This window comes from Bombus pyrosoma, linkage group LG1 (assembly GCF_014825855.1).
Source record: "Bombus pyrosoma isolate SC7728 linkage group LG1, ASM1482585v1, whole genome shotgun sequence".
In the NCBI taxonomy this organism is placed as follows: domain Eukaryota; kingdom Metazoa; phylum Arthropoda; class Insecta; order Hymenoptera; family Apidae; genus Bombus; species Bombus pyrosoma.
This window is the reverse complement of record NC_057770.1, coordinates 10,487,133-10,513,571: the sequence shown is the minus strand read 5'-3', so window position 1 is coordinate 10,513,571 and position 26,439 is coordinate 10,487,133. Positions and strand designations below refer to the sequence as shown.

The 26,439-nt window shown below is 38.7% G+C and overlaps 1 protein-coding gene across 7 annotated transcripts in view; it reads right to left on the bottom strand.

Moving 5' to 3' along the window:
- Positions 1–26,439, bottom strand: part of LOC122570691 (plexin-A4) — a 430,296-nt gene that overhangs the window by 44,559 nt on the left and 359,298 nt on the right. The window lies entirely within an intron of this gene.

Genomic DNA, 26,439 nt, shown 5'->3' with positions numbered 1-26,439 from the left:
AAGTACCAAGCAAAATGCCGTTATTTCCCTCTAAAATCTCTAATCTGTACATCCTGTGATGCTTTCTTCACCGATAGTATTAAAATACTAAATTGTTCGATGGTCTACCAATACATAAATATATGTGTAAATGTAATTCTAGAATATTTATCATTTTTGCACAGATTCCGGAATAAATTGATCACTTATCCACTTACGAAAAATGTTAGGATAACATAAAGAATTATTAAGAAATTGTTAGAATTTTTAAAATTTATTCCAAGTATTCAAAGATATAAAAAATAGAAAAGAATTTTCAACAGGCAGAGAAGCAGAGAAGCGGCGATCTATTTCGCAAAATGACAAGATTTGATTCGATGGAAATTGTCTTAATAAATATCGGAAATAAACTCGCAAACGACGCGAAAAATATCAAATGTCCAATTCACTTTGATACGCGTAAATATACCACGTCCACGTTTTAATACCAATTCTAAATCAAGATAAAACGTATCGGAAACGAGTGGACACAGTTCGTTATAAAGCTATAAACAGACAATATTCGAATTGAAGTACATAATCCCGAGCGTGTTAACGTCCATCGACGACGCGTTTATGGAACCTGTCTGCCGTTTTATTATCCGCGCGAGGACATCGAATTACATTAAGACAGACGGGGAAAAAAGAAACAGCGTTTGTGACGTTTCGTAAAATTTCGCGGTGCAGCCGGATTTGCAACGGGTCTGCACGTTCTACGCGCCGAAAGGGTGCCTCTACTTTTTCTTTCCATTTTCTTCTTCATCCACCGTCCTACCCTCGTCTGCCAATTTTTTTCCTTTTTCTCCTTTTTCCTCTTTTTTTCTTTTGTAAGTACCATTCATCGAGCGAGCTCTAATTGAAGCGAATTCGCCCTGCGAGAGAGAGAATATCGGGAAAAATTTTTTTCGTTTCGCCGGCCGACAGTGATCTCCACGTGCCGTATGATCGATATCCTGTGGAAGTGTCTGATGCTGTGATTGGACGTAAAAAAAAGGATGAAAAAACAAGAACAAAGGAAGTTTGGTGGCAAAGAGAGAGAGAGAGAGAGAGAGAGAAAGAGAGAGAGAGAGAGAAAGATTCGAAGAGGGATGAGATGAAAACGGAAGAGAGACAGACTGGAGGCAGGGAGAGACTATCGCAGAACGACGAATTAAATGACGTTTTCGTATTCAGTCGCGGGGACAGCCAGCACCCCGGAGATGAAAGGGATTCCACCCTGTTTCTCGCACCCTGTCTCTACTTCCTCTTTCTTCGTTCGCGTTCGACTACATCCCCGTTACGTCGAGTTCTGTGTTCATCTCTTTGTTCATCGTTTCGCTTCTGTCTGCTCGTTTATCCTTCAACTGGCTGATCTACGTTACAGTTTACAGGGGATTTTGTCATTTAACCGTGGCTTCGAGAAGATACACGCGTTTTGGAACCAAGCCACCAGCGATATACCTATGAAATATTACACACACCCGTCTTTTGCCAGTTTTCAAACTTCCACGATCGTTTCGAATCGCTTACAACCAAGTTGCCGTGTTTTTTTTGTCGCCGTTTATCTCCACGTTTTTCCTTTATTGTTTCGCTCGACGCTTAGTTCGGCGGAAGTTTGATTTTATTCCTCTACGATGGTAAAAGGCCTGAGAACAGGGATGGGTGGTACGTATTCGATTTTCGTTCCGCCGAAACGCTTTCGCGTAACGTCCAGGCCGTAAAGTATATTTTTGAACAGGCTGCAACGTGAAAGCCGATTTTTTAACGCCACGAAATTTCAACGCCCCGCGCGCGAAACTCCTCGATATCTCATGAATGGAACGCCGAGGACAGCTTACGCTCGATATTCGCCCCGTTTTTCCGGTTCTTTATGACGTCTTATCGATCGTTTACGGCTACCAATGCAACTCGATTTGCCGGTTTGATCGCTCTCCGATCGAGCTCGCTTTCAGTGTTTTCCACGGTCGAACTACGACGTCGTGGTTGTTTATAGAACGTAGGCTTCACCTGTTAAGAGCCAAGCGTTAAAGTTACTTGAACGCAATATTACTGGAAAATCTAAAATAATTTACATGTTGTTTTGCCAAGCAAGTTTTATAAAATCAGAAAGACGAATAACATTATTGTGCTATAAATATTTCCGTATATTCACGACTTCGTAAAATTATAATTATCGTTTAATGTATGAAACAAAATTAAGCAAATGCTTGCAATTTTCTTCTATAATTATAACGTTAAGAAACAAAATTCCAGAATATAAATTATGAAAAAAAAAAACACATGCAAAATGCAAATAAAATGCGTTCATGCAACGTTGGTTCTCAATAGGTTGTACGTATTACATAACGAAACATTCGCGAACTTCTGCTTTTGAAAAAAGCTACTGAAACAATACTGAAGCATAAGAAAGAAACATTCAATACATTGCCTCGCCAAAATAGCGTCCTGAACGATGCCAGTGTTGAGTAAATCGGATCGAAGTTCTTAATCCCGTGGATTATCGGAGTCTTAATTCCCCTCGGGCTAACCCTATTAGCAACTCTTTTATGAGATTCTGTTGCGGAAACTTAGTTATAATAATATAGTAAAATGCTAAGTAGGTATAATAATGCAAAGACCGTTATTAACATTACGTTTGGTATACTAATATTTACAAAAATATTCTATCCAAAATATCATTGCATCAGTTATCATGCGTATTTACAAACATATACAGTTTTGCTGAAACATATTCAGTTTCTTGCCATAAAAAAGATCGCTATAACTATGTTTCACTACTGTGTTAATGAAACTTCAAAGAGTTCTATGTAATAAACACGATATACACATAAATATTTTCTACAACAAGTATTCGAACACCTTCGTGACAATATACGGAACATAATTGAATAAATAAATTATCGAAAATGCTACGTATAATCCAGTATAATAACTGTAACTAACAATAAGACTTTTGGACGCGGTTCTATATACATACAACTGCTCACCGAATATCGAATATTGCAGGATATATGAAACCGGCTTGGTACGTATTGAAACGGGTCTGGCGGCCCGTTTAATACCAGCACGAAATTAAAATACAAAATTCGACCGCGATGGAACACAATTTCCCCGGGTACGTATACGTATCGTATTATGAATCAGCCGTGGCTGTGCGGATGTGTCCCGATATTCATCTGTTTGTCTATCCGTGCAAATTTTGCGCCCGGCCGCTCTTCCCATTTTCTCTGAACAAGCTCGGCGCGGGACTCGCCGCGCAAATAAACTACGGTCTGATAAATTAGAACCGCCCTTTATCTCTCTGTCTCTATCTGTCTGTCTGTCTGTCTCTCTCTCTTTTTCGCGTATTGGGACAAGTACACGCGCGTGTATATACAGTCTCTTTCGGCATTTCACGCGTGTGTCACAGCCACCGAATTGATTCGGGAATGGCGCGTGCGGCCGCCACGAATTAACGTAATGGACGGTAGCAGGGCAGACTTTCAAAGCGGCCCTCGAAAATCCTGCCTGTCGCTCGATTTCTCTGTAAACAACGATTAAAAACGTCCACAGACGAGATACGGCCGGTTTTCAAGTTTGTCTGGAATTCAGCTCCGATTCTACGACTAATTTCTGATGCACGTGGTGACGAGTCTGGATATTTTTATTCGTCGCTGTATACGCTATCAGGCAAAATTTCGCTTTGCTTATATAAGAGTTTAAATAATTTAAAGTCTTTCTTTTGTCAAAAGGAAATGGGATTTCTTTTGGGATTATTAATTTATTTAGCGTTTATAATTCATGTTAAGAGCGTGATGATCTGAAAAATATTTGTACCTTACAGTTTTATAATCATTTAACATTTTTTACCGAGAGATACTCTTCTGAACAAGTTTCGAATTTTTCGTCTTTCGAGAGCTAAAGAATAGTTAGATGCTAGAAGTATCGTCTTTCTTCTAATTTTGAAGAAACAATATAGCTCGAGCGAAGGGGAATGAATCTCGAATAGAAGCGTTTTGTCTTATAAATGTGTAATAATGTGTACTTTAGTTCTGGTGATTTACGTATTCTTTGCATTTACTTCTTCGCATTTCATCCTTGTTCATTTTAGACTTGATATAAATGTGTAAGTATCTACCGTGCAGACGTCAAGATATTTATGGACACTGATTGCCGATAATAATTTAATACAAATGGTATCGATTTCGAGCAATAGCATGAAATCTAATAGCAAAGTGAGTTCTATGTTTAAAAGATTATTACGCGACTTCGTGATTAATAAAAATTGTAATCTTCAAATAGGACTTGCAAAATGTTTTATGCATTTTAGACACGTACTCGCATTGACGTAAGCCACACATTCGACACATACTCGTAAAAAAACTGGATCTTAATAGCGTAAAATGGGAATAAAAAGTAGATTCAGCATTTTTTATCGTAAAAATTATAACGAAAACCGATGGATGAATCATATTTTCGGAATTTACACCAACGACTCTTACAACGTGGATTTTTACGAAGATTTGTAGAAATCCTTTCGCAAACACTAATGGAAGCTTAATTCGAATGTCGTATGTTGAGAATGTATTGGAAGGTTGGTTTGTTACTTGGGGAGGAAAAGGGTTGAATAATTGAGTTGTTGAACTGGAGTCTGGATATTTTTATACGCTGCAATTGGCGTAGTAATTAAGTTACCCGAGAGCTCGACGAATTTACCTTCTTCCAAGCTTTTTAATTGGAACGACTGTCAATTATAAATCATCGATAAAATAATAAGAAATAGAGAAGTACCTCTTTTATATCAAGGATTTTCAATTTCAGATAAATTAGAGAATTAATTGTGCCAAATATTAATAACAAATATATGTTAAAAATTAATTACAAACAGGCAGTCTTTTCTTTTATAACATTATTTTCCACTTTTTCCCCTCACAAAACATTATTGAAATAATTAAAGAAAGCTACAGTGATTTACAACAATTTTGTATAAACATATTGCGAATATATTATTCAAAAATGTAATATATATAATTTGTGACTTCTACATATAATTTTCAAATTTCATATTTTTAATATAACAAAATTTCAAACAGTTTTGTATAACACACATAAGGTATTCATAAAAGCTTTCTATGATAACCCGTAAAATACATTCGTGAGTTACCTGCTGCATGTAAAGAAAGATATATCAAACCAATTAATTACTGTTTTCCCCAATATGTTTTGAAAACGAAATTTTGTTGGAACCGGGCATACAGTGAAAACAACGGGCCGTATTCTCAGACTCGGTCGCGATATTAAATCTGCATGTACATAATGAAAGCAATACGGAACAGCAATCTCGTTGCTAAAAGCACACGTGATATTTGATCATTCGTTGGTTGACCGTGTAAAGTGTTTGAACGATATTAATCTCGGCGTTGCATTTAATTGGAAATTGTTTATTCCATAATTTCCAGATTCCCTCTTTAAAAAAAAAAGATCCTGAAATTGATTTCCTACGTATACACGATCCTTTCATTTGTAAATATAAATTTCCATAATTTTGAACAATTTTAATTTTCTGTTTGTTGCTCTTTGTGTTCGTGGTTTTAATATCGCGATAAATAAAGTTTGTGGAAACGTTCTATTTATCGTGGTAAATAAAAATCCGAGTATAGCCAGAGGAAAACGATAACCGTGAAATAAAAATCCACTGAAGAAGCCTGAAACGTGAGATCCAAAGTAAAATATATACCGCGACCGTCGAGCACGCTTCCGCGGAAATCATTTCCGGAATGTTGACGGATTTCACGACGATACGACGAGTCAACGTTTAAACATACTGCAACTCTTCGACGATCGTTCGACTGTACCGTAAACATCAGTTAAAACGTTTCACTGTAAGCGAGTTTTGTTTTTCTTGGTATGAACGAACCGCTTCTTTCGGTATGATAACAGGTTCTATCGACGAAGAGAGCTTCCTTTTGCAATCGGTGGCGCCACACAACCAGGAAAACCGAATGCAGTGTCATCATCAAAGAAATAACGCAGTAACTTATAAGTAATAATTTTCGTATTCTTCGAAAATTTTCCGTGATGGGTGTGAAAATTCTATCAAGTATTTGCAGAAGTGATAAAATTTATCTTTGATCGATTTTATGTTGCTTGATACCTTGTATCCAGCTTTGATTTTGTTTTATACTTTTTTATTTTATCTTTAACATTCATGCCGGCGTTAAATCTTAGTACGAATGTACCGCTAGTCATAAGTATTTTTTCAATTGTTATTTGTTATCTTATTATCTATTTATCTCCGATTATTTCCATCTTTCTACTTTTCAAATATTCCAATTATCGTATTTTTTATTTAACTGTCGTACAAACGTAAGAAGATCCTATTTCGTTAATCCTTGACGCGACAGTTTCGCTCCAAGCATCCAATCACCGTAACCCTAAAATTCCCTGCGAATACTATTACACAAATTATTACTTTCTACCAAGCGAGTCAAAAATAAAGAAGAAATCAAAACCAGTAAACATTTCGTCAGTTTGACCACGAAACCACTACAGCCAGACAAACAGACTCGTGAACCAGGTCGCTCGCCTCAATCCAAAAAAGCCATTCTCGAAAAGGTCTGAAATGAAAATCCATCCTGTAGCGATTCAATAACGTAAAGAAACAACGAATCGAATCAAACCAAAAACCAACTAATCGGAAACACCACCATCTGAGTGGAAGAAAGGAAAAAGAACTAAGAAAGAGAGAGGATTCAATCTTCCCTCGGCTTCGAAAAATTGCATTCCAATCAACCGCAAACGACAGATCTATTTTTCCGTGGATGTCTGACGAACATACGAGCGCTTCTGGGCGCTGGATATCGAAAAGCCACGGGGATTACCTTTCGTTCGCGGCGGTGTAGACGGCGTGCTAAATAGTTCCCCGGTAAGAGCTTTTCGAGACTCTGTAATACGACTCGTTAATCGTGTCAGACGCCGATTTGTCGTTCCTCCGCGCCGCCGCGTACACGGCACGTACAAAACGGACGCGATTACGCGTGCACGGAGACCCTGGTCAGATTTATCGGTCGGACGCAGCTCGCACGAGAAACGATCCGACGAAGCGACGCCTCTGGCGTGTTTACTTCCACAGACCTCTGCCTCCTAGCCGAGAAGAGCCGGCTACCTTGCACACCTCTGGAAAAATGCCCCGTTTCAACCGGCCGATTTATATCGCTGTCGCGGTGTCGAGTGGATAGTTTGCCTCCAATCGAGACGGCAAGTTGCCTTTCTCCGAACTTTACCACTGCCGAGGAGCTTTTGCTTTTTTAAGTTGCTACTACTAAGGTTAGAATTATCAAATCGGTAGAACGATGAACCGAACATTTCTTGCTTTTGTTCATTGTTTGTAGGCGCGTCAACTGCTTAATGCATACGGAAGTATAAAAAGTTACTATAGTAAATGAGATAGTTTTAGGTAACTTTGCGTTTTAGCAATAATTTTAGGAATTTTTTTATTGATTTGTGATCTTTCAAAATGTCCTTTGTAGTAAGTTTTAGCGCGACTATAAAAGATATTGGTATTTAAGTATATTGGTATTAGCTCTTCTCGTAAACTTCTGTACGTATTTGTAAAAAATACAATTATTTATTTAATTTCTTCGTAAAATGTAACTTTCGAAGACTGAAAATACAATAGAATTAGTATGATCAAGTTGATACATACTTAGTATATTCTGAATAACTGTTGCAAGGAATCGCAATTTCTGTTTTGGTTATAATTACCATATGAGGTGTATATTATATGTTTGATTTTAATATCTGCTCCGAAACAGTTGCAGATTTGATATTCATACTAATTTTGCGATAATTGAAATCCTATATTTCGCTAGAAGTCTTATTAGAAAGTATTATCTTTTTCTTTATTACATAGCTGCTTAAAGATAATGAATTATGATACACTGAAACATTGAAAAGTCGAGCGCTATTATATATTATATTATTATACTATATTATTAGATCTATAGATCTGTCTTATGCCAATGCTTTCGTTCATTATTGTATATACATCACTTTATTTTCATCACATTAAATATAATCACATAGGTAATACTCGATAATTTGTTCGAAAAAGCGATTTTGTATTAAAATAGTAGTAGTGTACAGCATACTCTGATCTAAAAATTTTCTCGTTACATTTCTAACTACCCCACTGTGTCTTCGTAAAACACGCAAGTAAGACCTGTGACCGATCTCTTCATAAAAAATCACGAGCTTGTTTAATTCCATCGATTCTCAAGGGTAATTCAGTGGGAAAAAGATGATTCTAATCGGGAACCGATGACCCGAACGTAGCGGATCCCACGGGAGCGGAAGAGCCAGGGAATCAATAGGCCGCCACGAATCCCGAGGTTAATTAAATTTCATTTAGATTTTTCGAATTATCCAGTCGCAGCGCGGCGCCGGCTGACACGATTTCCACGGTGGCCTGGCCAGGCCGTGCCATTACCGAAACACAACATGCGTCACCGTGGAATTCGTTATACTGTGCACGTTCTCGGCCGCGATATCCGTGCGCCGCAGCCCGTTTTTAATTGCGTTACGGCCACAAAGTGTTTTTCACGCGGTACTCGCTCCGCGAGAAATTCAATGACCCGGGCAAGTTTCGCGAACACGTGCCTCTTTCCCCGTTTTCATCCGTTTTTTTCTTCGTCTACGTTACCCTTTTCGAACGAACGGGTTGGAACTAAAGTCGGTGAAAATTTTGTTTGGATAGCAGATAATGAATAGAAATAAAAAACACAATTTTATTCGCTAGTAACGAATAAGCATCCAATTGAATAAGAAGTTACTCGAGCAAGAAGTTTATTTGGATAAAAATTTATTTCTGTTACATTGTATGGTAGATGAAAGACGAAGTAAAGGCATATAGACCGTATTGAACGCGAAATATGTTATATATAAGTAACTCATAAATTTCTTCGAATTTTAAATCAAACGGTTCGTTGGTTTATGTTAAATTAATAGTAGGAATTGTAACTTTAAAGACATTCGTACAAAATTAAGTGGAAACAAGGTGAGATCACTTTCTGGACATTTTCTCTATTCTTCAAATAATCAATACTACCTTTAGTATTATTTAATAAACTCAAAACCAGAAAAAATCAGAAAAATCTACAAAACAAATCATCCAAAATTCTCCCTTAATATTCGCTGTATCAAACACCAATCTCCCCCGCAAAATATCCATTTTCTTTTTATGGAGACCTAAAAATTGGCAGAAAAAATTCTCTAAAAGGAAGAAGGAGGTAACCAACAAAGACGTCAAATGGAAAATGGGTCGGCCGGGACACACGAATTCCAAGAGCGGGTCGTAGCAAGGACGCGATATATAGTCACGTACGGATTGGTAGGAGGATTTGCTTCGGAAGGAAAGCCTGGAATTCCATGCGGCGAAAACCGGTTCCTTGTGCTGCCAGGCAGGACGATCGAAATGAAAAAGGAAAGTCAATGTGGAGGTGGAGGTGGATCGAGAGACGAGGCCGTCGCTCGTTTCTTCGGCGATCGGGATTCCACCGATAAATCTGCATCTCTCGCGGCGAGCGTAATCGCGATCGTGCCGACGAAAGGACAAATCGCCTCGATTAAAACCTTCCTTCCACCGTGTGTGTGTATATATATATGTGTGCCCACGTACATGTGTTAAGCTGATCGACTGCGTTTCCACGTTTTCATCGATTATTTCAACGATTTACGTAGATCGTTTTTCTTTTTCGCCACGGGGTTCTTGCCTTTTCTCATTTTTCTCTGTCCTTTAATCCGAACGAGACACGTGCTGCCTATGGAGCAGATGAAACTGGTTTTCTTAATGGAACTTTGATTTACCGTTTAATTTTTATTCGCCAGCTGTTTGGCGTTCTAATTGACGATGGGACGATAAGTTTATTCGTCTTTTGGGCACGCCTTCCCTTTCCTCGGTAACTTCATTGTTTATTCGCCAATTGGCTTTTGCAGTCAGTAAGTTAATTCACAATCCGCTTCTACATACGAATACGATTGCGAAACATATAATTACATTTTCCTGTAATTTATTTACATCCACCGTAAAGTGTAAATGGATTTCGACGCATAAACGCAGCGGCATTTTTCTTACGTGGCTGCGTTTCATTACATTCGATAGTCCCTTTCGTAGCCGATTTCATCAGTGATAATAATAAATTTTAATGAACAGCCTCGTAAAAGCAACTTTTATCGAAACTATTTATACCAATGCCGATGACTTTGCGTTTTCTAAGAGTCAACAATTTAAATCTACATGAAAATTGGATCTGCACACTGAAAGGTGTAAATTAGAATCAGATCGTAGTACATACTTCGTTTAAGCAGCTCATTTTCCTTCGTTACGCGTAATAATCTCGCTGACAAACGTCGTATTCGACATACATTGAACGACTTCTCTTGTACTATACTTACTTTCCCTGACAAATGGACACGCGTATTATCTCGCCTCGTGAACAAATCATACTTCACGGTAGAAAAATGGCAGGTACGGCAGTGTTTGATACGATTCGATCCCCGTCGATACGAACGAAGGTTACGTGCTCGCTATAAATCGCGCCATGAATCAAAGGAAACGGTCGCTGTGAGAAACTACATCGAAGACTGCCGCGTTTGCATAATATGCTTCACCACTCCCCGGCTTCGGCTCGTTTTAATATTCCTAACGGCGAGGATTAACGAATGCTAAAAGACAGCCGCGCTGTTCGATCGCGCATTATCCCACAGATTTTCCATTGTCGCTTGGTATTCGCCGTCTTCGCTTCATGGGAATGGGAATTTTCGGCATTTTTAACGAGTGGTAGAGTTTTAACTCACGAAAGTTCAATGTTTCATGTGGAATTAGTATTAGGTGGTAAAAAAAAGTGACGATGTCAAAAACGCTGTTTTTTAAATTTATTGTAGAGTCTACTATTTTTTATATTTTCCTTTTCCAATAAATAAATTCACGGAAAGGAATAACTTGTTTGCTAAGAATCAAACATTCTTGAATTGACTTCTGAAACGCTTACATCACTCGTACCAAATATTTTATAACTTCTATGCATATTTTCAAACTTGTTTCGAACTTTATCACAAGATCATAATAATCGAGTCTCGTAACAGCGCTAATGAAATTTCAAAATGATTCGTGTAACGTACAACACGCATAATACGTTCGTGAAAGGTTTCTACAACGATTTGAATATTATCGCGAGCCTGTGTATCTTCCTACCCTTTTAGAAGTACAAACAACATTCCTACACCGTCGATCAAATATCCGATTACACCCTTGCGGATTTCCTTCGAACCGGTCGACGAACGTCCTTTTTATCTTTACATAAGTAGCTCGAGCCGCGAGAGAAAATGATTTCCTGCACTCCGTGACGAGACACGTGTCACGCTTTGACGAACACACGCGTACGTGGCCCGTGGCGTAACACGCCGCGCGATCACGAGCAGAGTTTCTCAGATCTTATCCGAGCTGTTCAGCGTCGAGATTTGTCACGGGACGTCGGGTTTCGCGACCGAATCGGGGATCGTTCGATCGTACCTCTTTTTTACTTCGCCTCGCGAACCCTTTCTGTTCTGAAATTGCGCACGATTCGGTTCAGTTGTGAGCAAGGTAGGCGGCCAGATAAGATTTCCACGACAAAGCGGACGCCGTTTTCTGATTTGCTCTCTTGAATACCACTGACTCACGAGCATACAAACGCGACGCAGTTCATAAATGTGAGCAATGGTAAATGTTTGTCATGCGGATGGGAATTAAACGCGAGTCAGGTAACGCTATGTAACGACGTGTGAAACGGCATATATTAAGGCGAGCTTAAAGTGTCGATCTACGGGCGAGCATGCATCGCTCGCGACACTTGTCTGTCGCGGATAATAATCTTTAACAACCTGTGTATGCTGCTCTTGATCGTTGTATTTTCGTGCAAAATGCTTCCGTGCATGTTAGAATAAGATTATAGCGAGTGCATGTATATTAGAAGATAACGTTGTCTTTACGTTCTCTAGAAAGTAACGTTGATCTTTAGGAAACACAATCGGATGAGAGTGGTCCGTCCATTAATAGGTTCACGACGTTTAGTGATTTTAACGCTACAGCTATGAAATTAGTTAAAATGACAAGCTTAAATTTCCTTCTTTTTCGTAATTATTTAAAGTACGTAGCAGTTTTTGGCGGAATTAATGCAGTCTTTTATTCAGATCGCGACATAACTACATATGCTTCTTTCATTTTCAGTATATCATTTTAATTATAATAATTTAAATGTAGCATATTGCAGTACAAATGAAAGGTTGGTTACTCTAATGTTAAATAAACGCGACATGGGAGAAAGCAGAAAAATTGTGAAAATATGCAGAGGGTATATTTCAGTAATTAAAAAATGTTTTTTGATCAGCATGTACGAAAAATTCTATACGCATCGTAAAGGGAAGAGATGGAATAAAGTAATTAGTGACCAGTGAAATAATTAGTCGAGAACTAGATCGAATAAACGAATTGCGAAATACAGTAAGAAAATGTGAAAATGTAGATACATAAAGAAGACGCATAAAAATGCAACTAGCATACCTGCTACAATAGCAGTACAATTGCAAACGGTAATAAACGTTGTTAAAAAACGGATGTAATTGCCTTGCCTACGAAAGCAGCCGACACAAACCGCGAAACGATCTGAAAAGTAGATTCAAGAAGAGAATAAGGACAGTTCGTATAAATGCGTTTTCAAATCGCATTGTTCTCGATTTATAATCTTTTGTGAGTCTTAACAATCGTACCCGGGAGCGGAGATAACGCGGCATATTATTCAATTGTTTATCGTGCAATATTCCTCTGGTACATTGAAACGCTTCGTTTAGTTTATCCGTGTTTTATTCTACCTCTAACAATACCACGAACCGTTCCAACTCATTAGACAACCTCTGACGAGGCTGTTCAAACATTTTGAGCAGTTGCTTCATAAAAAGGGCCGTGGAATTTTAACGAAGGCTCTCAATTCACTGACGATATAAATGCTTCTCGCTTTCGTTGTGATACTTCTCGCGTGATAAATATGGAGATGCACGAAAGTAGCATGGAGATAGTAAACATACGAGGGAAGTAACTGTGAAATTGAAACTTTAAATTTTAAAATAATTCGATGTATGTATTTCATATGTCTGTTATCCAGGAAATAAAAGAAGCTCAATCCTGATCTTGGAAGTCCGTGAAATAGTAAATTTTTTAATTTTCGTATTATATAATTAAGTTTCGTTATATCCAAAAGAGATCCTTTTCCGAAGAAAAGCAGGTTTAATATCGTAATGGATTGGTTAGATTACTAAAATTTAAAGTATTTAATTTTACTTTATATTGTAGATTCTCCGTGATCAAAATTAATAATAAAATTGAATTGAATTAAAAAGTCCAGAATTAATTTGATCCTAAATTGTTATGGTTTCCAAGGCTCAACGATGCCAGTTAAGAGTTAAGAACTGTTAGAGCCTCGAAATGAAGATCATCTCATCATTTTTAACCATTAAAACGCATCGAACCTAGACCATTAATCAATCTTTAAAGCCTTCTCAGAAAAGCATCCAGGGGAACCTGATTACACAGCGATCTCTTGGTCGTGACTACATCCTCGGGCAACTTTCACTGAGCAAAAAATATCGATGCAACGCGAAACCTCGCGATGATCGCATAAACTACGAACGGCTGGAAGAAAAGACAAAAAGTCTCGGCATAAAATACGGTCGTCCGGTCGGTGTTAAAAAAGCAATTTGTATGTCAACGGCGTAATGGCGGTAATTGTTTGTCGCGTCGTGAAGAATTCTGCTCGCGTGAAAGTTCGTCCTCGCCAAGTATGAGCAAAATGCGACACGATCGCACTCCGTACGTCTCTGTCTGTCCTCTACCGCGTCCTTCCCACCTTTCCTCGTCCCTCACGCGCTTTCGGCGCACCGCGAATCGGTACTTATATGTCCATGAACGCGTGACACGGCCGATCGAAGCTGGCGAACTGGCGAACGTTTCACCGGCGTCGTCGCGCCATCGAGAATTTCTACTATTTTCGCGTCGCTCCGTTTACCAGTCCTCGTATTTTGAAAACGCATATATGAAACCTCGTATGTGAAACTATTATTAATTATTTAGAAAGTTGCTGCTATTTTGGATTTTTTAACACGTTTTGGAAATCAACGTTTTCATTTGCATGTAATCGTCGCTCGGTCTTAGTTTCTGAGACATTTGGAAAAATGATCGGTACCGTTACAGTGAATTCTGCCTACAATTACGCGTCCGTGACAATGTATGCGTCGGTATTGGTTGGAGAAAACAGCACTTAAGCCAAACTTATATAAGCTATAAACAAAAAATAAGTTTGGGTTAGACGTCATTTTATCCGGTCGCCGAAGTTTTTTGCAAATATCTCGAAAAAGTTAGGGGACGTTACTCCTAACTAGGTCTGAACAGCGGTTACATGTATAGGAAAAAGTTGTTCGGGATTATGTCACCGACAACGCGTTAAAAAGACATCGAAATCCGAGATGACGACGGTTTTCTAAATAATTACCAGATTGTTTTCTATGTTTTCTTTTAGCGTTTGGATGACTGGAAACGATCGAAAGATGAAGATTTGATTGAAATACTTGAACAAGTACCTAAGTCACAGCATTCAAATGAACAAATAGAAAGATAGAAGTAACGCGAACATTTATGATTTCAATTATCTCTCACTTCTGAAGCCAACCAATCGCTGTAATATGATTTACGTAAAAATCTAAACAGCTGTTTATCCAGCGTAAAGACGAAAGTATATGTAACTCGTTCTCTTAGCTAGATTGAGGCTTGCGTCACTCGTAGCTCCAGGAAAATCATGAATACAAAATATAGTTACACGCCTTATAAACGAGAACAACCGTCCTGCATACCTCTTACGAACGAGACGGATAAATTCAAAGAACGCGACAATCCGGCGCTTAAATCAGTGAAATTGATTCGAGAGAATGACCGACCGTGGCAAACAAGATTCGGAAGAATCGTCGAAAATACAATCAAGCGTTGAAGGCTCGATTGGACGTGACGATCTGTTTCATATCGCGGCTACTTTTAATCAAATCGATGCAACGCCGCCGCCTGTGAAACGATAAACGAAGCCAGCAGCCATCGAGCCTGTTCGATCGCGACCGATCGATTCAGGTGAGATCGTATGGGTGATATGGTCCATCGTCGCATTGCTTATCCCTGGACGTCGAAAAAGCTTCGCTTAGAGACCTTGGCGATCGCATACTAGGAACGAAAGTACGTTGGAGGTAAAAACGATCGTTGGCGCCGATGTGGAAAATCGGTCGGAAAGTGTCTCAAGGAGAGTCCGTGCATCGCCTGAGGTCATAAAACAACGACATCCAGTGGAAAGAGAACGCGGTTGCTCAATATTCTCGGCGCCGTTATGTTTGTTATTTCCTCGTCCATTCTTTTTTTCCTTTTTTTTTTTTTGCTCTCGAGTTTTATTATTGCGCTTTGTCTTCGTGAAAATCTATCTCTAAAAAAGAGGAAAATCTATCTACCTTATCGAGTTCCGATATGTTGTATCGTTTGGCAGAATATCGTAAATTAATGGGAGTTTCTCTGTTATAGTTTTGTTGATACCAATTTACGTTACAGCCCATATACTTTAACGAATCATATAACTAGTTGAACGATAAATGCATTTGTTTTTGATAAAACTGCGTTATTTCTTGTCTACAAAAACATCAGAAGATACGTATTCCTGTTGTCTATTGTTGCACTGCTGTAGTTCGTTCAACGAGTTCGAGCCACCAGCTATAAACATACGCGCGTGGTGGTATTTAAACGAGAGAAGGGCATAGTCGTAATTCTCAGATATCGTATTTACCACTTTCCGTGCGAACTGTGTACGGATCTTGGAGACTGACAAACCGTCCCTGATATAAACAAGCGACTAGCGTTTGGCGATAAGTGTCAGCTAATAGTTGGGTCTGCTGCTTCCATCGTGTGCTTCAGCACGTAAGATCAACACGTTTTGTTTATAACCGGTATCTCATAAGTGGTATTCGTTGAAAATATCGCGTGTAAATTTTCTGTATATTTGATCAACGATAGGATTCTGTCCGATAGGAACAGAAACAAGAAGTGAATCGAGTTTTGCGAAAAATGAATAACATATATATTTGATATAAAAACCTCGAATTAGCTCTGCAAATTGTTGATACGCTAGGTTCCCATGTGATAATTCGCTTTTATTGCTTACCTGAAAATAAAGCGAAAGGAAAAGATTAGTTAAATGTTTCTTAAAAATTATAACTATATATGTATGTATGTAAATTCTATAGAATTCAAACTACCCGCCAACCGACATTTTCACTTTTGTTTTCTTTTACCGGCAATCATTTGCTGAATAGAATAGATCACGATAGAAGAACGGTAATTTAAGACTTAGAAAATCGATACTCGATTTTCCAGGTAAAATTTGTAGTAGATTTGTTATTATATTTAATTTAATTATTCCCAAAATAAACTCGATTTTCCAGAATCGATCTTCTGATTTACCCTAAGGATTTACGTTATTACATATATATATCTTAATACATATATATTAAATATAATTTATATAATAATGTAATTTTTTAATGTGACTGTATGCATTTTTCAATTTATGGAATTGTAACCTCTAAACGAATCATATACATTTACTACCTAAATATCCGCGGTAGCATAAACGTTCGAAGGCTTCCTATCATTTTCACATATCAAAGCGACCCGCATCTCTCACGTTAAACACTCTACATGCCACGTTCGCATCCTCCGTTCGAAATCGAGAAATCTCGGTTTCGATCACCGACACGGTGATCCTCCAGGAGGTAGGAATAAATGTAAGCGGTTTCCCGGGGATCACCGCAAGATCCACCGAGTGGCAGCCGCCAAAAAACTAGAACAAATCCAAGGCAAGAAGCGACACGCAATTTACCTCGCCGCGATCGTCTGGCAATCTCCTCCACCCCCGTCGCGCGCACCACAAGCACGCGCGTTTCGCAAGAAGAAGAAGAAGAAGAAGAAGAAGAAGAAGAAGCGACATTACTATTCTACGTGGCCGCGGTTCCGCCGCGAGCGACCGAGCCATTAAAAAATTCCTCCGTTGGAAACGAGAGAAGACAGGGGGCGAGAGAAACAGATAGTTAGATAAAGAGAGAGAGAGAGAGAAAGAGATGCAACGTCGTCGCCGTTGCGTTCATCGCGAGAGTTGATTTCGCTTCGATAAACGACACACTCTCTAACTCGAAGACCAGCCGTGGCGAAGGAGTGATGGAGAACTCGAGGGGCGATCGCGAGTTACGCGTAAAACCTACGCGTAAAACCATCGCGCTGGTATAAATAATCGAGCTGGGCCAGGAATGTCTGGAACCGCGCAGGAGTCGCGCGGCTGTTTTTCCTCATGCATTATTCACGATCGGTATGAGTGACGCGCGATCTCCGGGGGAATCGCGCGACCGAGCACCCGCAGGCCCATTATTTCCACCCCCGTACGCCGTCCACTGGAAGCCTCTGTCGACCTGCACGCGTGCTGGACACGAATGTTGGTTCTTTTTTCAATCCTTTTTCCGCTCTGTGTCGATGTCTCGTGATCGCGCGTAAACACGGAGTGAACGTTGAGAAATGGAAGAACACCGGCCTTCTTAGTCAAAATGTCCTACTAAATATCTACCATTACGAAACTGAAGAAAACAGTGGGATTTTGTCATCTTCTTTATGTTATCTTTATTTTTCAATTCAATGTATTTGGCAATTAATTCAAAACAGATTGCATAACGTGATAATAATATTTTTTTAAATACGGTTTTCATATAGTTTTCATTTCAGTATCTCATCAAAAGACTGATCCTTTTCACACGAATGTATTATATATATTATATTAATTGTCAGCAATAAGTAGCAGGATATAAGTAGTCTTTGACACTTATTACTTATAAGTTTAAAATAGCTATTAATGTTAGATACTGTTGTTTCACTAAATACATTCCAGTAATTGTTTTGTACCTTCTACGTACATTTTTAACCAATATATTCATGATTGTAGCGTTTCATTATTACATTGTTGATGAAGCACGCATAATACGTACGTGAAAGTTTTCTACGACAAATATTCAACTATTTCCGTAATCCACTTGCACATGCTTTCTCACAATTAAACTCGAACGATCAACCTTCTTAAGAAAAGGAAGCAAACGATTGAAACGAAAGGTTGAAAAAGAAAGGGACACGACACAACACAGGGTAGATGGATAAGAGCAAACAGAGAACAGGAAAATAGCTGTGCACGCGAATACTCGAACACGATCTGCGAGCAATTACGCGGATAGTTCGGTCTGCAATTATCAGTATTGCCTTCGGTATTCGTGGATACGGTCGGATCGACTTTTCATCGTCGCGCATCGTTGTTTCGATTCAGCGTGTGGACTCTGGAAACTGGTGGCTTCCCATTCCCTTTCTCTCTTTCTTTCCACAGTCGACTAGCGGTCTCTCTTTCTTCTGGTTTTTGTACGTGCCATTCAACCGCAGCAACAGCAAATTGGACTCTGTCTGCTGGCGTTGCATTCGCGATCTCTGGGGATACGCCGCGCCTACCGCCTCCTCTTTATTTCCACCGACTCTTCCTTATTTTTCCTCGCACCCCGTTGCTCGTATTATTTAAATTTCCACCCGCGTCCAGCACCCTGCTCTCTCGAATCTAACGCGATATCGCGGTTCCGTGGTTATCCGACCCCTCCTTATTCTGATTTCTCGAAACTTCCTGATTCTTCGCTGCTTTCGTCTACTGTTGCGGTAATAGCCAAGAAATGCAAATGGAAGCTTCCGCTTTATGGTTTTTGATAGTCTCGTGGTTCCACAGTGAGCGTAAAACGGATACGTGTCACGTAAGTTATGGATTGTTCGGGAGAAGAGTGTTTAAATTTGAAAATTAGAAATAGGAGCAGGATATCGATGAATTTGGCAGACGTTGCAAGTAGGCCAGACGATGAACTGAGCCTCATAGAAGACAAAGTCACATTCCACTTGTTATTTTGTTATATCGGTATGCTTGATAGAAAATTATTTCTCGTAATTATTCTTTCTGCTTTTTTATATGTTCTTTTTTTAATATTTATATTCATTTTTCTAATTGTTTTGTAATAGTACAATATGATGCGTCTCGTAAGATACTAATTAACTATACAATTCACATTTCGGTACATATATCTTGTATATGTTTAATAAATGCATAAATACATAATATGGAACGATAAACACAGTTTAACTTAGATTAAAAATATATAGGATGTATGTATAAAAAATAGATAAATGTATCATGTAATTGATTGGTGTCTGATATTATGCATAGAAATAAATATCATACTAAATACGTATTTTCATGAACACAACCGAAGAAATAGAGTCTAAATAAAAGTTAGTAAGCTGCCAATTCATTCACTAGATACTACAACAATTATCTTACTTTGAATATTTTAAATATTACTAAAATTCCCACAAATATACAAACATACCCTGCTAACAACATTTATCCAAAACAACTGCATTCTATAACTATCTCGAAAACCAAAAATTATCGTAACAGTCTTCGATCACCGCAAAAATTCTACAAGCCGCGCCATAAATCGGAGTCCACCGATAGAACGAGCCACAGCGAGACAACGTCCGGATGATAATTCGTAATCGTAACTCAGTCCCGGATACGATCTCGGCTCTCCGCAAAAGAGCAAACCATCGTGGAAATCGATCGAAGATGAAGATCGGCCATCCTGCACGGATCGCCACGCAAGATCGCCTGGAAGCCCCGTCGTATTTCTCTGGACGTTCAGCGGCCGTTCCTTGCGTTTCCGGCAGCGTTATTCGGCGCGATAGCAAATTGGAGTCGGCTCGTATTCACGGGCGGCGCACGGTTGACGTACGATCTCTCTCGGGGAAACCGCGTGGGTGGAGTTCAGCCGGTTGTGTTCCTTATTTTTACCACAGACAACCACCACGTTTCCACCGCGCCGCGTATCCGCCTCGCCAGGACACGCTTTCCTCTTCCGAGCGTGTCGCTGCAGAATGGCAAAGAGGAAGAAACCGAAAGAGAGAGAGAGAGAGAGAGAGAGAGTTAAAACGTCTCTGAAGCACGTCAGACCCTGGACTCAAGACCAGAGGAATTTCAAACACGCGAATTTAAAGTTTCTCTCTTGTTGCGGTAGTTGTGACGTTATAGTTAACGATGTTAAATTGGTTTTTAGGTTGGTTGATGGGATGACGAGCTTTTGCTTGGATTTTGGAAACGTTGCATGTCATTTACGAATGGAAAGGAACGTTGGAGATTGAGATTCCTGGATGACTGTAAATCATTCACATGCATTTTTATACTGCGGATTTTTATGTAAATTTATATTCCTATAGACAGATAGAGTAAAAACTAGAATCTAGAGAAATATTATTTGTTTCACTGACTAAATATTCCAACGAGTGCAGTATCTTCGATTGTTCTTTATATTTCTGCACATCATGTACATTATGTATTTCATGAATTTTTACGTCTTCAAGTTTTCCATAAATGCATAAACATTCGCATTTTAGTTATATTTCTTTAACGACTATACTTGGAATTTTGTTTGGTTTTTCGTTATTTTGGAGAATTCGTGTGATTTGGTCTTTTATTAATTTTACTATTACTATTAGGCTAGATGTACAGTGCAAATTCATATCTTTATATTTATTAATATAAGTAAAGAAGTAGAATTCAAATGGTGGTTTATTTTATACATACACTTGAAATATTATAATCCCTACTTTATTACTTCGAATATTTTGTACATTTTCTTATGTTACGCACATTCTGTACATTTTTGCATATTTATATTTCTCATAAATGAATAAAAATACAAATTCTACCTATGACTGTTCCGACAAAAACAGCGTAATGAGATTGTTAAAAGCGATCTGATAGAATGCTGGAGAGTGTCTTGCGAATTAACATTTTATGTGCTGTTAAGAGATTGCACGATCTTAAATTGCGTTTTCTAACGATCTTCTTATACACGTATTTGCAAACGTGGTAGTTAAGTAGGTTTCATAATAAATGTCTTCGCTGGCCGTTTAGCACATTCGTTTTATCACCAGAATTTTTGTTGTTTTTTCTTTCACCAATGCTCTACCGTCACTATCACTTTAACGAAAATACGAAAGAATGTAATAAAATATTAAATATCATCTAAATATTATTACCACAAAATTTGTTGCGGTCTCCTAAAGTGCTCCACTTGTATAATCCTCTTATATGAGTGTTTGAACATATGGTACCTAATCGACAATGCTCTTTAACCTTTACGTTGCCTAATTAATTTCATCAACTAATTCAGACAAGCTTGAATCTTAAAACCAAAATGAATTCTTTAATTTTCAATGTTACTACCTGCAGACGTTCTGAATGGATACAGTGAAAGAGAATAAATCGTAATCAGAATGAATGAATGTGGACTGTAAAAGTTAATAGCTTGTCAAGCATATTCAAAATCCGAAGTAAATTTCCGTCTCTACAATCCTCTTCACGAAGCAAGCAAAGGCTCTATCCACTCCCACACCCCATACATATCCACGCGGTTTTGCAATCACCTAATCCATTTTCACGCGATGCATTTTCTCTACAACCGTTCACGTGAGTCATCCTTCTCTTAAAATTAACTATTCACCAGCCTCATAACCATTTCTACAAACAAATCTACTTTATCGCTCCACGAAACACATTCCCTATTGCAACGTCTGCAATTCATATCTACTATTCATACTATTCGCGCATCGCAACGAGCCTCGAGATCCAACACTCGCGCAATTTACAATCCTCGCCATCAAACTAGGATCGCTCGATCCTTCTGATACTTCTTATTCGCTCGATATTTATATTCGCTACTTTCTATTCTTTTTTTTTTTTTTTTTTTGATTGGCACGCGCAATTATTTCTGAACGAAGCGTTTTTTGACCAACTTTTACATTTCATTTTCACAGCATGTATCAAGTTTTCGAATTTTGAAATACTCGCACCTGGTCGCAACTAGTATGCAAATGCCATAACAAATACAATGGTGTGCCTATACTTTTTATAGCCACTGTAATACGCATGGATATGAGCCGTATGGTAGTTGGAAAAGTGAAGTTTCTGCGTGTTTTCTTCATTCAATGGTCAGGGATTTTATGTCGTCGTATCGCTTATTCGCTTTTGACGTTCGCTTTCAGGGTCAGCGTATACGCATATGGCCGATCGAAACGAAGTGTCGTAAATTGGGAAGTAGGTCTCCGGAGGAAAAGAGGAAAGAAGCGAAAGAGAGAGGAAGAGGAAAAGAGAAAGAAAGAGTAGGTCTTCACGATATTCCCGGGCGACGAGCGCGAGGTTAAGTCAGGTCAGGCCGAGGCGTTCGACTCGCCAACAGAGTCCAGTGCCCTGAGAACCGTTCCAGCCGATAAACCACCTCCTCCCTGCGACCGGTGCGCGAGGACTCGACGCGGATACACGTCGCGGAGGTTACGTCGGGTCAACCGAAACGCCGGACACGAATCAACCGACGCACGCGAGAACCGCCATTGCTTGTTTGTTCCTTTGACTCTTCCTCTTTGTTTACCGAATTTTTCATCTTCCACGAGTTAAAGGACAACGAAAACGAGCTTATCGAATTTGTCCTTATTTGTTAAGAAATCTATTTGGAAAGAGATATAGCAACGTTCGTTAAAGTTTCGATAGAGCTTGTTTCATCTAAATTCGAATGATTCAGCCTCGTTAGCACTCTCCAAGCAGCAGCTGTTGCAGTTGACAAAGACGTGAAATATTATGTAATTGTCGCTGGTTCTCGAGTTAGATTTATCCTCTTTCCTTATCGAGACACTTTTGGCGGTATCTTTGAAATAAAATCCTTAACTGTTTTCTAGGTATGTACGTATTATAATGGTAATTATAATACTTAGAAAATAGGTAGCAATCTATTGGAATTTAAGCTGATGTAGTTGATTCGAGAAAGAAGATGGAAAATGATAGATATTTCGTTAGTTGGAGAACTGGAAAAATAGAAAGAGAGACGAAGGTTAGGTTGATTGACAGTTATTGGAGATATAATCGATTTCTGATGTGCAATAGAATTCTATTGTTGGCGTATGGTGGGACGAAGATTAATGCAAATGTAATTGTTCGCGGAAGTAGAACGTAAATAACGAAATGTACAAAATGATGAATTATTTCTGGAGCATCGAGAGTTAAGTATATAAATCGAGTATTAAAGTACAGAATCGTATAAATTGAATAACAACAACAACGCGATAAATTGCCTATTGAAATTATCTATACGTCATAACCGAATTAAAATGTATTTACTTTCATACATTACGTGTCAGTCGCTACACGTGAACTCAGTAAAAGTCAGATCAGCTTCAACATTCCATCCCTTAACAAAATTTCCTTCTCCGCCCATTTTTCTACTCGGAACTTCTTCAACATGTCATCAACGGAAGAAGCATCCGAAAATTCAGCACTTCAGCCCACAAGAGTATGTGTATACCGTTAACGTATTCACGAAGATGGTATCAGAAACACATCGAGGCACCCCGCCTCCCTATTCGAGGGAATACTTTCTCGTATCCGGCGTCTCCTCGAAAAGCTTCGCCTCGAAAATGCAAGCGGCTGTTGTCGCGCGGTTTCTCCCCCGTTTCCTATCCGAGAGAAACCGGTCGTATTATTTAATGGCGACGGGCCGACGTTGCCTACGGAGATGAATATTGCGCATTGTAGTGGCCGCGATAAAATCGAAGGAGAATGCGGAAAAACTGCGCGTTTCCATCTAGCGCGTTCCGCAAATTCCGAACCGCAATGCGGCCGGCTGCGATATGCGAGCAAGAAATAAAATTGAATTTCGCGTGGGGGCGGGTCCGGGGAACACGTCAAGGAAACGATGTTACCGCTGCACGTCTCCTGTTCCTCCTCTTCTCTCTTTCTCTCCCCTTTTTCTCTCCTGTTCTTTCATGAACGTCGAACACGAAGCGAATATTCGTTCGAATGAAATTCGGTTTCGAGGTAAATCCGCTTGTCCGAAATCAATCGCGACCACATCGCATTACAGGGGTCGCCGCGGAAAATGGCTTTCTAGATTTTAAGAGACTGACGGAATTGCGTTTCACAGAGAGAAAGAGAGAGAGAGAGAGAGAGAAAGAGAGAGGGCGAGGAGGCAGGAGTTGTGGTGGGGAAAGGAATTTGGAAAATGCGCGACACGCCACGTTATCGAACGCTAGTATCGTGAAATTTTCTGTTCCCAGACAAAGGCGAATTTCATTGGCGAACGCCAATGGCAAATGCGGCCTCGCGAAAATCTCCCTCTTCGATGAAATTTGATTTTTCATGAAATCGACGTTGCAGGTTATCTTTTTTCTTTTGTTCGAGTTTCTGATGGGGAGAAATCTTGTTTTGGGATAGAAGGAGTTTGGGTTGATGGAAATTGAAAATTTATTGCCAAATCATTTTGCACCGATTTACTTGCAAAATCTTTTTGAAAATTTGTTGGAAGGATACGTGCACATCATTTTTATAGCCACTGTATTACTCTGTGTGTAAACGTATACAGTGCTCTTCGTTTAATTCGTATGTTTACACTAAAGGTATTGCAAGAAACTATAAGAATCCCGAGTATAGCATAAATCAAACGTATACAGTGACGGACAAGAGAAAGTTTATAAAGTTAGAAGCATAACGAGATACCACAATTATACAAAATGGATCTGTATTTGATAAGAGCAACGAATAAATATAACATATGCCACAGAACAGATGATTGTTATTGATATGGTAAAAAGTTTTTAGCACGAAAGTTATTAAGATTCATCGTTTTCAAGAACATAAATTTTAAGCTCCTTTTTACCCGTCACTGTACTTTTAACAAATTTCGCGTATAAATGATTATTTTCTGATAATCGCTTTAAATCACAAAGAAACCTTTTAAAAAGTCCACGTAATTCTTCATTACCATCTGCACTTATTGAAGCAATCCAATTATTAAAATGCATTAAATGGAAGAAGAATTGTGAAGAGGAATCCGTGGAAACGATAGCCAACACTTGCCAGCTCGTAAAAAACACGAAGGGTAATGACGAGGCTTTATGTTTCCGCAAGGAATTCGCGTCGACGACGTAGAATTTTCCACGGGTTACAGCGACCAACGGCAACGAAAACAAGAACTTTCATGGCATTTAGCTTGCACAGAAATTGCACGCGGAATATTGCCGGAAGCTTAACCATCTAACGACACCTCCACGCTGGATGGACAATGAACAGCTTTCAGAAAGATACCTTCAACCCGCGAAAACGCTTGGGACCAACCTATGCAAATTGTTTCTCTTATTTTAATATTAAAGTTATAATCGCGCGGAAAATCGTCATGCGTTTCATGTACCGTATGTATGAATAATACTTTTGAATTATACGCACGATTTTTTAACATACGCGAGAATGTTAAGAATTTAAGTTATGCTTTTTTTAAAAAGACGAATTGAGTAGTATTATATATATTGGAAAAGATAAGGAACAAGATGAATTGAAATTTTTTAAAAATCAAAATATACATGTTTTTCGTACGATCTTTAATAAATAAATAGCTTGAAATTTATGCTGATTAACTCCGTGAATTAAAATGTAAAAACAATATCTTTTAAAAACCTTCGAATTTGTGATTATTTATGTTGTCCTGTTGTGGCGAATAAATTTGTGAAAATGAATGAGATTTTGAATACTAATATTTTTTCTGAGTAACGAACTTTCGTAAAAGATGGCTCTGATTTAGTCGATTTTTAAGAGCGACGCTTATATATTATTGTAAAAATACACAAGAACAAAAATTTAACTATCATTTAGATAATATACAGTGAATAGAAATATGGAACTGATCTATAAAAACAAAAACAAAAGATTTGTTTTCTTCATGTTTTGAAGTAATTATTTTTTAAGCTAAGAAGAGAATCAATTAAACGAAATTAATATTTTATGTTTAAAAAAATTACAGTTGCGTAACTGTGAATTTTTCTTTTTGCGAAAATCCTTCGTTGATCTTCCAACGTATATTGGAGAATCGTCGTTTCCGTGTCGCATATGGTTCCGGAAACAGACGATCGACACGCGAAAGTGTCATACTTGAACGCATCTGACGCATTCTTAAATTCTTCACTTCCCAGGAAACTTCCACTCGGAAAAAAACATCTTGTAGCATGTGGCGCATAAATCTTCTTCTTATCGCGAATCTGTGCCTATGCTACAAAATCCTTCAGGCGAGTCGTTTGCGTGTTAAATAAATTACATATTCATAGTGTATCATAAAGCTGCTGTTCGGTAACATTTTTCAAACTCGCCGAAACGTTTCAAAGTAACATGCAATTAAAGTCACATTTTA